General features: G+C 37.0%; 1 long non-coding RNA gene across 1 annotated transcript in view; it reads right to left on the reverse strand.

The window, feature by feature from the left end:
- LOC138697194 (uncharacterized) overlaps nt 1-17,822 on the reverse strand; it is a 334,730-nt gene that overhangs the window by 228,693 nt on the left and 88,215 nt on the right. The window contains exon 2 of the long non-coding RNA XR_011331556.1: nt 14,502-14,543. This is a non-coding gene — a long non-coding RNA (uncharacterized lncRNA). The remainder of the gene's footprint in view (nt 1-14,501; nt 14,544-17,822) is intronic.

The raw sequence follows: 17,822 nt of genomic DNA on the forward strand, positions 1-17,822 counted from the left end.
AATTATAACCATTTCGTAATTTTTTCTATAAAAAGGCTGAAAGTTTAATATTGTATTAACGAAGATCAGTGATCAAACCAGACAGAACACTACAGCATTAGCTCAACCATATAACACAGTCTAGTCCACACCTGTGGAGTAACGGTCAGCGCGTCTGCCCGCGAAACCAGGTGGCCCGGGTTCGAATCCCGATCGGGGCAAGTTACCGGGGTTTTCCCTCAACCCAATACGAGCAAATGCTGGGTAACTTTCGGTGCTGGACCCCGGACTCATTTCACCAGCATTATCACCTTCATTTCATTCAGACGCTAAATAACCTAGATGTTGATACAGCGTCATAAAAAATAACCCAATAAAAATATAAATATACAGGGTGTAAACGATATAAACAGCCAAAATTATATGGGCAGTACGTATCGGTCTACTGAATAAAATACAGTATATGTATAGTGAAATTTAATTACATTTTATAATTTTATTTTTAATTTGTAAAATACCATGTTTTTAAGATTGATAGTATTTTAATTATTTGTTTACATTTCCACTAAACGTAAATGTTATTGTCAATGACCTTGCACCAATACATAGCAATACACAACAGAATAACAAACGACTGCTTCATGGCATTGTGTGATTTTATCCTCGTTTGGTGATATCTAGTATTAGTTGGCAACACTGAAGAGACGGCCAAATTAGTATTTTAAGAATTACTCTTACTTACTCCTCAGTATAAAAGGGAACTAATGCAAGGTGCACCACTATCTATAATAGTGTGACAGATTTCATATTAGATGAGGTATCAGAGAAACAGTTGCCTGGTTATCAAGTGGTTAAAGGTCCACCTAAACTCACAGTGCATGGTTTAGCGGATGATCTTGTTATCTTTGCAAATAACAAAGGAAGTTATACTGGTGCTTACTGACACAGTCCTTCACGTTTTAAAGAAATATTGGATTAACACTGAATGCCACCAAGTCAGTTGTCTTGAATATAATTAATGATGGCTCATCTTTGTTCATTAATGCTAATTGTGAAATTCGCTTCATACAGCATAAGGAGACTTGCATGTCTTGGAGTAAACTTCTCTGACCACTTGGTATTTGCTTTTCTTAGAATTTTGAAGTGATAGACCAAAGAAGACGTATTAAATTAATTAATTAATTAATTAATGTTTTTTTGTTGTGGTTTAAGTAGAAGACCACTGACAAGATGATTCAAGCTTTCTTTTAGTTCTCATGCTGTTTGGTGTTCATCATATATGAAAGTAAATCTTGGTCTGAAAAAAAAAAATTAGCATTGCTTCGTTTTAATTATATCTCACTGCATGCACTGTTGCTAGGGAAGAAGGCTATAAAAAAGTTCCACGCAACTCCACTTGGTAATGGAGCAAAATAAATACGATTGAATCTTGAAGATCTGAAAGTCGGAGAATTGAAATTTGGAACGCTCGATTGCAATACTGACTATAGGCCAGCGGTGGCGAAAATGTAATCGTGCGCCGAGCCACTGTGTAACCTGCAACGTGCATAGCACCTATGGAGGGAGGGGGACACCCGAAGGGGAAGTGAAGCAACTGTCTGACTTATTAACGGATTTTCATTTTCCTTACGTCAAGCACTTAAATATAATTTTATACAGTACAAGGCTACAAACTAATTTTTGTACGTGTAACGAAGAAACAAATGAACAATGTCACAACCTAAAATTAACTGTCTTCAGAATGTCTCTGCGACAAAGTTTCAAAATCAGGAATTATGTCACTTACTGCCAGTCGTAGTTGATCACGAAGGTATTTGTCTGTCAGCCGTGATCTAAATTTGGTTTTTACTATTTTAAATGTTGAAAATAATTTTTCACAAACATAAGTTGTAGCGAACATGGCTTCAACAGAGCAAGCGAAAGAACGAATCTTCGGATATTTATTTTTTGGCAAAGATTTGAAAGTTCAACATTTGTCAAGTCCTTACATCTAGCTTTCATTTGACATCACATAGTAAATCAGTGAGTTCAAATTGAAGAGCTAACCGCATTATTCGCACATCTGCTGAAGAAGGGTCGACGTACAGAGATGATGATGATGATGATGATGATGATGATGATGATGATGATGATGATGATGATAACACTTAACTTTTTAATGTTTCATCAGTAACATGTAGTGTAACGCCGTTATATGTTATACAACCGTGTTCCTCGTAATACTTGTGAACAAATCATACATTTAATATTCTCATCATATTGACAGCAAAAAAATGCGTCCTCCCATCCTACTAGGAACTTTCGTACATGGTTTCGAGAGAGACATATGCCAGTCGCAGGTCAGAGACAAATACAAATGGAACGGAGTTTGACTCCAGTGAGTGAGAGGGTGGGAGTTGGCGGAGGTTAGAAGCAAGCGAAATGCACAGCTATCACTGCGAGCCACAATGTCTCGCGAGTCACGTTCTCGTCACGGCTGCTATAGGGTATTAGAGGAGAGAAGGTATAGGAATGTCCGCCACAAATGTTCGCTGGAGTTATCTTTAGTAACTTTTAGTTTACAATTTTTGTACATATTGCAACTGAATTTTATTCTTAAAAAATTAATTATTTTATTTCCTGCGGGTCGGTAAAAAGATTCGTACACACGAGATTTGAGGTCTGAACTTCCACCCGTGGCTAGCAGGCCACGCCAACACCTCTGTAGTCACAGTATTTAATCTCATTACCAACAGGAGGGCATTTTTCATTGCAATGCAGGTCTAATCAGTTTCGCGAATTGTATTTATTTTCGTCTTTGTTGGATGGGCGTGTGAATAGACTATGTACTCTGTTGCAAAAATGTCGTACCGGATATGACATCAAACAGAATGAGAACAAAACCATGGCACTAGAACTGCCATTGTACCCAATACACACAATCACTGCCAGCTCGATTGTGTGGCAGAGTAGCCGTTCCAAATCGATTTATACACTCTCTGGCGGCTGCAAAGTTATGATTAGCAAAAAAAAAAAAAAAAAATCGTTCAACCCTTCTGCCTCTTCCCATCTTCACTACAATATACTGTATATATAGTCTACACACATACTGAAGGTCATAAGAAAGATGAAATGTTCTCGGAAAGATAGCTACTCGTGTCGTGAGAAGAAATACGGTCTAATGTGCAACGGAAACTATTCGTGCGTCTGTTTCTACAGCCGCCGTGGCAAGAAGTAGCCTACTGTGCTGTACTGAAAATTATTAAATTTCTACTCAGTGTTCTTCGAAACGGAATCGATCACAGCTAGAAATAAAATAGTCATTGTTATATTATTCTACAATCTAAGATGTTAACGTGAAATAGGCTATTTAGACAAAACCTCTATTTCTTCGCAAGGAGGAGGTTCACTTTATTTCTGTTCCGCATTTTGTGATATGTAATGAGTAGGGTTGGGATTGTTAGAGGCAATTTTCATAGGGGAAAAGGTACTGTTTCACCCAACTGTTTCAGCAATGCCCTTTCTCGTATTTCACCTAATTGAAATTAACTCATTCGAAATATGCACATGTCTATAGCATAGGGTAAACCAGCATTCATAAGGCTACATCGTTCTCCAGAGCAAACACTGCATCGTAGTAGTGATGGAGGAAATAAATTAAATACCGATATATTGCTATTGCAATATATTGCAAACCTAATTTCGATAAACGATATATATCGCAGAAAATATATAGATATATGGAACGATTATGGATAAATCGCTATTCCGTAAGCAAATTACATTTTCAGGCGTACATATTGTGTTACAATAAAATTACTTAAATTTTAACAATAAAATTACTTAAATTTTAACAATAAAATTACTTAAATTTTAACAATAAAATTACTTAAATTTTAATATTACTTTTCACCATTGAAATTAACATCGTAACAGTCAAAAGCATAAATATGTAAAATTGTAACAATAAACAATACATTTCCAATACCATATGGTGTAGGTCTTAACCTATATTAAAATTATGGTGGAGGCAAGGGAACTTAAATGAAATAGTGGGAAGGCGTTAAGTGAACTCTACATGGTTGAGTATTTGATATTGGAACACGATTAAATTATTCTAATGTTATATAGGATTCAATCCAGGACACAGATATAATGCTCTTTTCTACCTAACATACTCATTTTTAAATGTAAGTAAACAGAACTTGCAATTATTTTTAAATGTAAGTAAACCGTACTTAGAATATAACAAGTTTTAACAAACTTCACAGTTGATTTGATACAATCCTTCTATAGTAAGTTCCCATTGCAAGTTATTGTTACACTCCAACATTGCAAACAACAATGTGATGATTATAGGGATAGCGCCATCTCTCAGGAACTATCGGAGTTGTCTAGTATAGATTTTGTTGTTATTGATAATGATAATAATTCCACAAAAAAATCGATAAATTTATGAGAAAACCGATATACAGGGTGTTTCAAAAATACGGGGCATAATTTCAGGTATGTATTTCCCACATGTAGACAATCAAAATAGTTCATTACAACATGTATCCGGAAATGCTTCAAATGCCTTCTCAACATTGAAATTCACCGGAACGTTTTTCTTTCCGCAGGTCGTTGTCATTACAGAAGATGTTCAAAATGTCCAACTCCTGCTTGAATACAGACCTCACATCGATGTCTCATTGACCTGCGAACACGATCCCAAACTCCAGGAGTATTGTGTATGTCCTCAGAACATGCCACAATTCGATTCCGAAGGGATTCCAAATCAGGCACCGGAGACGAATAAACCAATGATTTTAAATGGCCCCACAATTAGAAACCGAGAGGGTTCAGATCAGGTGAGCGTGGAGGCCAAGCAATTGGACCACCTCTACCTATCCATCGATCAGGAAACCTTCGATCCAAGTACCGGCGAGCCGTACGACTGAAGTGTGCAGGAGCGCCATCATGCAAGAAGTGAATGTGTTGGCGATTGATCAGTGGAGTGTCTTCTAAAACATGAGGTATGGTGTTTTCCAGGAAGTTTGTGTACGCCTGCCCCGTAAGTCTGTTTACAAGTACATGGGGTCCAACTAATCGATCACCAATGATACCGGCCCACATGTTGAGGGAGAACCGCACCTCTAAGTGCCCTCTTAATGTCTCCTTTGACGGCAACGACCTGCGGAAAGAAAAACGTTCCGGTGAATTTCAATGTTGTGAAGGCCATAACTCGGAAATAAAGCATTTCCGGATATATGTTGTAATGAATTATTTTGATTGTCTACATGTGGGAAATATATACCTGAAATTATGCCCCGTATTTTTTAAACACCCTTGAATATATTGAATCAAAATTTCGATATCGATATATCGCTATATCGAAACGAAAATATCGGTATTTCGTAAAAACCGATATATCGTTCCCATCTCTACATCGTACAACAGTTCCATCAGTTTGAATGGAATCCTCAGCCAGAATAAAAAAAAATCAGGATTTGAATATCTTCGACATGACGAAAGTTATAAACACATTGTTGCTCCCCAGACAGATCAAGGGGGAGACAACTTACTTAAAACAACGGTCGGCGAGTTGAATTTTTCATTGTTGCAGGTGTACTTTCGCTTCCGGTCTCTAGCGTGATGTATTACAAATTACAATATAATGAAACTGAACAGTGAATTAAATAATAAAATGTCCTGTGGCAAATTAATGTTAAAAAGTAGCAGTAGAGGGTATGGAAGGGGATTATGGACAGAGTGACGCGAAAAAGGGATAAAGGTTCCAAAAGGGGGGAGGGGAAGGTGCTGGAGAATTATCTCCATTCTCATCTGGAGGCAACATTTCACGGAAGATGGTAAGCAGCGCCACTTTCAACATTTTTCCCAACCGAGATGTTGTAGGCCTACATTGCGTCACCGATATATGCAAAGTGCGCCAAATAGGTGATGTAAATAACGTCACCGATATATGCAAAGTGCGCCAGCTAGATGGTGTAAATAACGTCACCGATATGCAAAGTGCGACACACTAATATTTTCCTTCCCACTTTCCCAGACTTAGGACTGGCTACGAAGTTATGTAGGTGTGATTCAAAATGTCAGGCTTAGTAACTTTGTCACTTATAAAGTGGTTAAAATGTTAGGCTTAAGCTAGTTATTTTGTCACTTATAAAATGAACATTCCTCTGAACTCCATTTCTTGATCATGAGAACTATGAGAGTTTAGACACAAGTGAATGACTGCAGATTGGGCTTGTGATGTGATCTATTTTGTTATGATATAGAACCGTACCAACCTATAGATAGATTCAATATCGATAGAACTCCCTCGATTTTGTTTACTGTATTACTCCTGGCTCAATCCACAAATCTACATGGCGTAGTTTACAAATATTCGTGCCGCACTCCATATATCTAATTTTCATTCAGTTACAAAATCTGGGTTAACCGTGGCGCACGTAACATACACCCCGAAGCACCCCATTTCACACACTGGTTTCCTTCAGCGAGCTCTAATTTATCCCACAAGAAAGGTGATCACCTAAAGTCCTAACATGGCTTATTAAGACATAACTTACGAAACAGCATTATCACAATTAAAAATATATATATATATATATATATATATATATATATATATAATTTGAACTGGTAATGGAAATTACAGGAAAACGGCTGAACGTATTTTAATAAATGACCCCTCATTTTGAAGCTTGGAACTCAAAAAAGTTTCTCAGAAAAATAGTAGTTTTCAATGGAATGTCAATTTTTCAACATAATTTTCCTATTTTCCAAAATCCATGTGTCGTCAGTTTTGAGAACTAGCTAATTGCATTTCAGAATAAAACAAAACACACACTACAGTAAACAATATTACACGAAGGCCATGATCTGCAAGAATGTTGACATATTTAGAGCTAAAATTAAATTGGTTATTAAAAACTTAACTTACTAAAAATAATTTACCGGTTCGATTCTGTAGTGTGTAATTTTCTGAGTACAGCTGTGTATTGGATATTAAAAACTACAAAACTTGAGGTGGTTTGATGACATTATTACTATTAGAAATGAAATATTATTGTAGTTAATGTCATGATGCGACTATTTTTCATTCATTATACATATTAATGCTATATTGATGATATTGAAGTGAAACGTTTTGGGGTTATATAAGTAGGTGTAGAGAATAACTTAAATTAGATTTTGATTTCTATATTTTACTGAGTGGCGGCTATATAGTATATATAGTATATGTTACTAAAAATTATAAAACTTAGGTAAGATAATAATATTATTAAAAATCAAATATTTTTATAGTTATTAATCAAGAGGGATTGTGTCTTTTTCATATATTTAATGGTGGTGTGGTGTAGATATTTATATGCGTGGTTCTCTTCAGCATTGGCTCGAGAGAGAGTATCTTTAATTATTATGGAAGCAAATAACTTTCAGAATGTCTGGTATTCTTCATTGAAAATAAATCTGAAAAATGTTTATTTGAACGTCTAATGAACTTAGTTTGCAGCATTTGCTGCACAAACCACTAATACTGCTATATGTAGGCCTACTGCAGATTCAAAATTGATCTTACAACTGACCGGCGGTGGTAGGAACCAAGTACCCAATGCATGCTGTTCATATCTAACATGGCACTTGAAGATGAAAAGATATTTTGAAAATCATACTTCTTTCACTGAAGGTTCCTTCGATGCATGGCAGAGGAGGGCAAAATGTAAGGAGCAACTGATGCAGCCTGCAGGACAACAAAATGACAAGATGGGGAGAACAAGAAATGCAACACTGACATATTCTACGGTTGATTTTGTTTTTCGCGTGAGGGGTAGTCTAACTTCAAGGCGATCACAGAGTTTGTTTTGTGTTGCAACACACATTTTTCCCGCCTGTCATGTATGGCAACTAACTTAATCACTGTGACATGTCACATTAAAGCTTCGAATGGACTGAAAATTAATTCCGGAGCTGAAAGGATAAGAATCATATTAAAAACAAAAGGGGCAAATCGCAATATAGCGAACGTAGAAGCTCCGCCCACGACCCCTTCCACTTTTCCACTACTAGCTCATCAGACACTCTACGTGATAGGCGAGTGTTGTGTCGAATGCACATTTCATGTGGGTGGGGATAACTTCCCCTACTGGCGTTCGCTATATTGCGATTTATCCTCCAACGGGCAAAAAGAATTAAATTTCGTGTTGTGCGTTGACCAGACCACGCACAGCACAGACTTCTTCAGCTGTCCTCGAAATCCTGCAAAGCCGAAGAGTTGTCGCACCGTGCTACCCAGCAAATGACGGATACTTGACGTTTGAGCGTCATCTCATTTTACTGCTTCTATTTATAAAGGGTGCTGCAAAACATCCTCCCTAATTTAAAGTTTAAATAAAAAACAGATAGATCAAAATGAGGAAACTTTATTAATATGAATGGTATCTTAACAGTGGGAATTTTTCATTTTTTGAATAACGTGTCTCTCAAGTAGTGTCCTTGACTATCATTGCATTGTTGAATGCGACTTCGGAAATTCTGCATCACTCTAACTAGCATTTCTTGAGGAATAAGACCAATTTCTTCCTGTATTGCATTTCTTAGGTCTGGCAAAGTCCTCGGCCGATGTTTGAACACCTCAGCCTTAAGATGCCACCACAGAAAAAAAATCGCAGGGTGCAAGGTCTGGTGATCGTGCTGGCCAGGATACGTCGCCACGTGAAGAAATTAAGCGTCCGGGAAACACCTGAGCAACGACAACGGAATTACCACTTGCCAGAAACGATACCACAGCGTAAGCACGTTCTTCACCCGTCCACGGCATAGTTGGAATTCGTTACAGATTACAATTTGCACTAATTGAATGTTAATTCCGTGTATTCAATGTCCTATTCGATTCTTGTTATTTTCCGCATGTCATTTGATATCGCTATAGCAACGCATGTAAACCTAAATTTCCCACTGTTTAGATACAATTCATATTAATACAGTTTCCTTATTTTGATCCATCTGTTCTTTATTTAAACTTTAAATTAGGGAGGATGTTTTGCCGCACCCTTTATATCAGGTTGCGATCCTTACCAGCCTGGCATAATGCAAAAACATGTCCACTCTTATTATGCCTATTTTTAAAATGCTTAACTTGTCTTCTCAAGTTGCAGGAAGATAAAACAGGACATTCAGAAGAATATGCGGAGGAGACGATGATGTAAATATAGCTAGAGAATTCCTCCTTTGGTTTGCCGGACACAAATGTAGTCCCAACCTTCCTAACGTGTTTTCGAGTATATTTTATAGATGGAAAAAGTCAAACTATTTCCGAGTTTGAACTTAGCCCAATTATTATTCAGGCACAAAAGTGTGGTTTTCTTGTGTAATTTATTACAAGTAGATGTGTCCACTGGTCGCATTCACCCAAAGAATAACATAACACGCTGCGAAGAGCTCTTACTACCCAATACTTGAGAGTTATCATCCCAAAGCGGAAATGCAGTTCATACCGGAGAACACAGGAGAATCTAATGAACTTCACACATGCCTATAAAGTTGTCAGCCAAAACAACGCAAATTAAGTGGGGTGGGAAAGGCGGAAAACACATGAAAGAAGAGCCCAACTCCGTGGATGCAGGCGGCAGTGGTGGCGGCCTTCCTCTTCCCATGCAGCCAGCACATTCAGCTCCGATTCTCTTCTCTTTACGTTCCTATTGAAGTCAGGGTGCCAAGGATGAATGAAGTTGAATGCTACTCAATTTTGTCTCCAACAATGCTAGAATCACATCGAACAGTTCAACAACTGATCCTATTAAGCAACTCTCTAACACTCTCTCGCCCGGCTCCGGGATTTGCTGTGTGGCCCCCACCGAGGGGACGGGCGGGGGGTATGTTCCCCTATTTCCCTCCCCATGACTATTTGTACTGTTCAGTTCATTATGATGTATACAATGAAGCTTTTCTTTAAGTATTCTATTCAAGCAACCTAACTCCATCTCTCTCTTTCTCCTAAGGGATGTCCTTAAACCCTCCCTCTTTTTTGTTCCCCTTTCCTTCCCAACCCCTCTCGGCTCCAAGTCTCATACTTCTCTTCCCATCATCCAAACCCTATTTTGTACGGAAAAGTAATTTTCGAAAAGTCTTTTGTTTCGTTGTTACTTCCGGTTGAATAAGACGAGATCGAAAGAGAGGACGAAATCGAAAGCGAAGGTGTGCGAGAGAGGAGAGATATCAGTTGATTCGAGAAGTGGCAGATAGTGTGAAGGAAGGGATTGAAATATCACGAGCACAAAGCGAGAGAACGGCCATTCTGCGATCAATAAATACATAGCTCCGCGCGGAATAAAGATGCCAGTCAATGGGCCCACCTGTCACTAGATTCAGCTTCTAGTGACATGTATGCCTTGGCCTTACACATGGCTGGTCAGTAACATTATTGTACGTACATTACTGTAGCACAGTATTTTGTTTCTGGCTGAGTGGAAGAGGCCTTAATTCCGTCAGAATAAATAACAATAAATCAATAATGTTATTTTACACTGTACTGTAGGCTTAATGTTCAGAATTTCTTTCTACATTACCCCGGACATTCTGGCATTTGAAACAGCAGTAGTCTAGGCTAAATCTTCTATTCGCATATGTGTAGAATTTGGACTTACTCATTATCATTTGGTTTTGCATTATCAAGAAAAGCATTTCATACGAACTTACTTACTTACGGCTTTTAGAGAACCCGGAAGTTCATTGCCGCCCTCACATAAGCCCACCATCCATTCCTATCCTGAGAAAGATTAATCCAGTCTCTATCATCATATCCCACCTCAATCAAATCCATTTTAATATTATCCTCTCATCTACGTCTCAGCCTCCCCAAAGGTCTTTTTCTTCCAGCCTCCAAACTAACACTCTATATGCATTTCTGGATTCGCCCATACGTGCTACATGCCCTGCCCACCTCAAACGTCTGGATTTAATGTTCCTGATTATGTCAGGTGAAGAATACAATTCGTACAGTTCTGTCTTGTGTAACTTTCTCCATTCTCCTGTAACTTCATCCTTAGCCCAAAATATTTTTCTAAGCACCTTATTCTCGAACACCCTTAACCTCTGTTCCTCTCTCAAAGTGAGAGTCCAAGTTTCACAATCATAAACATACGAACAACATAAATTTAAAATGTTAAGTTTCTTCAATTCATCGTGTGACGAAATTGATCTATTTTCCGGTACAGAAAAGTCATTCAGAAATCAAATTTATAAAAAAAAATATCTATATAATTCATGCCATATCAATTAAGCTCAATAACTCAACTTTTTCCTTGTTTGAGTCCTGCAAGAAATTAAGGCTTACTACAATTTATTACCTATTTATAAAATTAACTTACTGATTTTTTATCAATAGTGATTCATTATAAGGCACATCTCTCTTTCACGTTTACCCTTTATTTCTATTATTATTAATGAGTTGCAGTTTCATATTTTATAACCGCCGCTTATGTAATCATTAGGCTATCATTAATTAAGCTAAATTGTTAATTTATATTAATGTGAAGGCGGTGTTTGACAGACATCAAGTCTGTGTGCTTTCCTACAAGTCATAACAAATAAATAAATTTTTCCAATTCACTGCGGGCTAGAGAGATGCACTATCACCTTTACTTTTTAACTTCGCTCTAGAATATGCCATTAGGAAAGTCCAGGATAACACAGAGGGTTTGGAATTGAACGGGTTACATCAGCTTCTTGTCTATGCAGATGACGTGAGTATGTTAGGAGAAAATACACAAACGATTAGGGAAAACACGGAAATTTTACTTTTAGCAAGTAAAGCGATCGGTTTGGAAGTAAATCCCGAAAAGACAAAATATATGATTATGTCTCGTGACCAGAATATTGTACGAAATGGAAATATAAATATTGGAGATTTATCCTTCGAAGAGGTGGAAAAATTCAAATATCTTGGAGCAACAGTAACAAATATAAATGACACTCGGGAGGAAATTAAACGCAGAATAAATATGGGAAATGCCTGTTATTATTCGGTTGAGAAGCTCTTATCATCCAGTCTGCTGTCCAAAAGTCTGAAAGTTAGAATTTATAAAACAGTTATATTACCGGTTCTTCTGTATCGTTGTGAAATTTGGACTCTCACTCTGAGAGAGGAACATAGGTTAAGGGTGTTTGAGAATAAGGTGCTTAGGAAAATATTTGGGGCTAAGCGGGATGAAGTTACAGGAGAATGGAGAAAGTTACACAACACAGAACTGCACGCATTGTATCCTTCACCTGACATAATTAGGAACTTAAAATCCAGACGTTTGAGATGGGCAGGGCATGTAGCACGTATGGGCGAATCCAGAAATGCATATAGAGTGTTAGATGGGAGACCGGAGGGAAAAAGACCTTTAGGGAGGCCGAGACGTAGATGGGGGGATAATATTAAAATGGATTTGAGGGAGGTGGGTTATGATGATAGAGACTGGATTAATCTTGCATAGGATAGGGACAGATGGCGGGCTTATGCGAGGGCGGCAATGAACCTTCGGGTTCCTTAAAAGCCATTTGTAAGTAAGTAAGTAAGTAAGTCAAGTAAATACTTATGTACTTCTTGCTCATACAAAACAATTGAAAGCAATAATAGGCTATTATCCTTTCAATGAAAACCGAGCATAATTTTTATATATTTTGAAGTATTCCCTGCAGAGTCAAATATCATGACGTTTAAAACTGCATAAATTATTTGTAACAAAAACGTAATTTGTGTCGTCCACAGGTAGCGTCAACTGATGCATCGTTTACAATACGCGACACGACACAGCGACGCGACGTTATATAAATTATGGACCAATAGGAAATCCGAGTTCAATGACGTCACGACGCAGATCGCGACGCGACAAAAGTTAAAATTGAATTAACTTTTACCGCGCGACGTTACCGAAATGCGTATGTGTTTTGTTTATAATGGCGTCGTCTGCAACAAAATTGAGTACTTTTTCTACTTTTTCAGATGAGATGTTGATAGAATTGGTTAATACCCTGAATTATACAGAATGAACCGTGAGTGATGTCATTAATTTCTAGAGGTTATTCTTTCGGATATTTCAAACAAAAAAGGTTAATATAATTTTGCTCGTTTTTGCTTCATTTTAGAGAAAAAAATTGTTTTATGTGAAACATTTCATGGCGTATATTTTGGGAAAGCCATTGAATTAACTTAATTCCCAATATTCTTAGTCAATTTAAGAGAGCAGTGTATTATGATAAAAAAAATAGTTTTTGTCGTTCAAATATGTAGAAATTTCATCTGAACAATTGTAAATTTTCGTTCTGAAAATGAATTTTAAAACGTTACATTTGTTACATCAAATTTCTGCGTATTTATTATCATAATACAGTGCTCTCTTAAATTGACTGAAAATATTGTTAATTAAATCAATGGTTTTTCCAAAAGACGGTAAGAAATGTTTCATATAAAACAGCTTTTATCTTGAAAAGGAAGCAAAAGGAAAACAAAAATTATATATATTTTTTTTTTTTGTTTAAAATATCTCAAAGAATAACCCTCTGAAATTAATGACATTATTTACGGTTCACCTTTTATATTATTATTTGTTTACGTGAAATACACAATGCTTTCCATCCATGGCTCCCATGAAGTTCGAAAAATTTACTTTTTTCCAATAGGTATCCATCCACATTCGTGAAATTGTCCTCAAAAAGTTTCCATTTAATAAGGTGTTTTTAATTTATCCCAGATTTATCCCAAACTATAGGCCTAATGGACATTGTGTAGTTACAATACGAAAATCGTAAAGAGAGAGAACCAAGTTCTTAAAGAGAGATACCAACTATTAGGGAAACCTAACCTCAAAGTTCCGCTTAGACGCTCTGCTGGATGCCTCCCGCATTGGACGTTTTTGTATTTGAGGGGCAATTATATGCAGGACATCATCAAATTGCGAAAATGTCATCTGCATATAGTTATGATATGTTGATTTCTTCTACTCCAAAAACTGAGAAGGCAGGCGTCGTTTCATTTTAAGTTTCCTAATCAACACGAACCAGCGATTCAAGTCGCGGAATTGTGAACACCAGACCGCGACGCGATACTGCGATGTCGCGTCATTGTAAATTAAGCATGAGTGTGTAAGGAGAACCTTGCCGGAATTTCGATGCATTAAAAATATAATTTTGCAGGATCGCTCTTCAGCAATTCGAAAGAGTTCGTTATCATAACGTCAAGCAATTTTGTTAAGTAACTATGAAGATCTTGGTACCGTCAACAGTATTAATTAGGCCTTGTTTAATATCGCTTGATGGTGAATCCATCACGGAAATCATCGATCGAATGGACACCACAACCGAGCAAAGGAGAACGATGCAACACGAGGATGAAGCCCATCTGAATTACGTACCGGTAACTATCTTCAAAACCTCGTGAGCTCCAGAACTCGTTGTAATGCTGAAATACATGATAACGTCTCTCACCACCTCACTTAACAGCATATGTTAATGTTCCAGTCAACTAAATCTATTAATTACAGACTGTGTCTTACCTTGAAGACGGAAAGCACCGGCTGGCCATGGGTAGTGACAGCCTGCAAAGAGAAAACGTGTTTATTAAGAGCATGTTACACACTGTCTGCTGACAAAAATATGATGATGTCCTCTAGATTTCAAGTAAGAGCGCCAGACAGCAAGTCTTCAGTTTCTGAAGTATGTCACTTCAGGTGCAGTGTTGCCAATTCAGCTGTCTCCCAGTGAAATCTAGTGTATTTTCGTGTTAGTTTAGCTAGTAAAATGTATCTAATTGACATTGTTCACGTAGAGGGAGTCAGCACTTTTTAAAACTCACAGCTGCAAAATAATATTTTTCTACTTTGATAATAAATATATTAATTTAGCAGCTTCTGCATTGTTTATAGCGTGATTTCAAAAATTGAGTTGGTACCACTGTTCACGTGAGAGATTCGCTGTCTGTCACACTTATGAACCATGAGGTGAACTTGATGTCTGGCATCTGTCTCGGGGAGTAGAATGTCAGTCTACAGTTTACAATCCTATTCAAGTCCAACGAATAGTTGCAATGGTTTTTATATAGTCAATTATACAGGGTCATCATTTTATTTTTACTAACATTTTTAACCCTTTCCAGCCCAATGATTCCATATGGCATCATACACTTTCCCTGCTATGAGAATGCGTGTAAAATGCCAAATGACTCCATATGTTATCATAGCCATATTCTTAGTTATTTTTAAGATAGCTGGCACCCCTGAAATCCCGAAACAAAACACTATTGGGCAGCGTTTCTCCTTCATGTCAAAATATTTTTTTTTTTTATTTTCAATTTAATTTGGGCTGGAAAGGGTTAATATTAACCTGGCTATACCTTTAGAGAACCGTAAATACAGTTTGCTACCCCTTTCCACGACTGGATGTTCGATGATACTGGGGTAAAACACAAACAGATCACTTTACTAGGTATAGGAGGGAAGAAAAGTAATTAATCCATTTACGTAAACTAGGAAATATCGCGATTTTGAGTTCGATAATTTTCATTAGGTTTTAGCGTACAATATAGTGAATGAAGTTAAATTGAAAATAATCATAATATGGATATTTAAACACATTTTTTAAAATGGTGGCCGTTCATTTCGATACAGGTATATTATCGCACTAGAGACTATTGCATCTAATTCCAATTGCCATTTTCGTCCTTCGTACTAGTAACTCATGTTGAAATAAATCTGTACCTACTCTATAAAAGAGTACCTTACGTACTGTAAATTCAATCTTCACTTCTGCCCGACCCGCACAGATAAATTACTCAGACATGCTATCTACTGTCCGTCCAAGTGGTTATGCCGCAGGATCGTAGAAAGGGGGGAAATCACGTGACAGTTAATTACTTAACGAGGCCCTTTTATTTAAGTTATTTTAAACAGTTGTATAATATTACGTAAACGTCCAATTCGTAACAGAAATTAATGTTTTCAGAAAAGAGCTAAGACAGCCCAGCTGTTACAGGGGACGAGCAGAAGCAGGTGAGGGGGAAACCGGATACGACGTAGGCAAACGGACTGTAGGCTGTGCGAAAATATGATTCAATATTGAAAGCTCTTTCGTCACTGGAAAATGCGAACATATTTCTGGAACGTACTATACTCACTAACTCAGTGCTGTTTACTATATGCGGCCTTGGTTCTGTGTGGAGGACAGTTGGAACTTCATTAGTAGAAGGGGTGGGAGTGAAGTACGTTCAAAAACTCAGGTACAATAAAAATTGAAGTAAAAATAAAATGATGTCCCTGTACCTTATATTTCCATTAATATCATAGAGCGCAGGCGGGCAAAATGTGTGATGCAGCTCAAAACAAACTCTGTGATCGCCGTGAATTCAGGCTACCCCTCCCCAAGCGGAAAACAAAACCAATCGTAGATGTCAGTGCTGCATTTCTTGTCCCCATCTTGTCATTTTGTTGTCATGCAGGCTGCATCAGTTGCTCCTTACATTTTGTCCGCCTCTATTATTTATAGGTAATATAATTCTATACTAACCATGAGTTTGTAAATTGCAAATAGGAACTTTAAAAAAAAATCTTCGAAAACAGGAGGATAAGGAGTCATTAAATAACAGAAAAAGAAGAAGATCTCTATAAAGCGCAAGTGAAAGAGAGAGACCAGAATTAAAGTGGTGCACAACCGGTTACGAAAAATATAAATTATAATTATATTGCCATGGAACACCTGGCGCTGCAGTCAGTAGCCTATGCAAAGCTCTTCGTCTTTCGGAGTGTCTCAGGATCGGTTTAACAAATATTCGAGTTGTTCCTCACTCTTTGTGGTGGACGGCAAGGGCAGACCACATTGAGCCATGCAGGAGTTCCGAGAGCGTACCCCTACCACTTATTTGATAATTCTTCCTCTCTCACTACATTCAAACAATCAATCAATCATCCATCGATCAATCAATTCATTCATCCATTAACTCGCTGATTCATTCATCCATCGATTGTTTCAACGATTAGTTCATTCATTCATTAATTGATTCAAACTTTTTTGAAGTGGGGACCACTTAATTCAGAACAGTTCCGCGAACCACCTTACTTTTGTTCCCTTCGAAAGCAAATTTATTATTTTTGTAGCATATTTTAATACCATTATATTTATATTTTAAAACAAAATTAATTAAAATTCATTTAATTCAATTAATTTTATATTAGTATTAACTAATTAAGTTAATGTTAATAGAAGAAAATTCATTTTTGTTTTTTTTTTTTTTTTAATAATTCAAGGTATTAGAGTTTAGATCATTTTTAACTAATTAACTTAAAAAAAATAAATTTTGGTACTCACATTAATGAGATTCTTGCACAGTTGTTTTATACTTGGATATGTGCTGGTAAGCGTAAGTCGGAGATCGTCACATACAGTACATCGAGTCAATTGTAGTACCCTACTTTGTTTTTATTAGCGTTAGTGATGAAAACTCTTTCTCACACAGATACGTAGAACCAAACTGAATTATAATCTCTGAAGCACCATACTACAGTTCACTATATATTCTCTTTTCATTTGTGATGAGGTCCAGAAATTAACCATATCTTCAGCTTCGAATTTCATTTTAAGTCCGGTGTCATTCGAGAGTTCAGTTAACTGTTTTCTTTCACTCAATGAAAGTTTGTTAGTTTCAATATCGCAATGAAAGGGATCACGATTCCATGGAAATTCGTCATATTTACTTGGAAAATAAGTTTCAAATTGTGACCTCAGAGTTGTATTATTGGTGTACGACGTACAGTACGTGACCATTTCAATGTGCAAACTGGGTGTCGACAAAACTATTAAGAAAGTCATAAATACATGAAAAGGTT

The sequence above is a fragment of the Periplaneta americana genome, chromosome 3, assembly GCF_040183065.1.
Source record: "Periplaneta americana isolate PAMFEO1 chromosome 3, P.americana_PAMFEO1_priV1, whole genome shotgun sequence".
NCBI classification, from domain to species: domain Eukaryota; kingdom Metazoa; phylum Arthropoda; class Insecta; order Blattodea; family Blattidae; genus Periplaneta; species Periplaneta americana.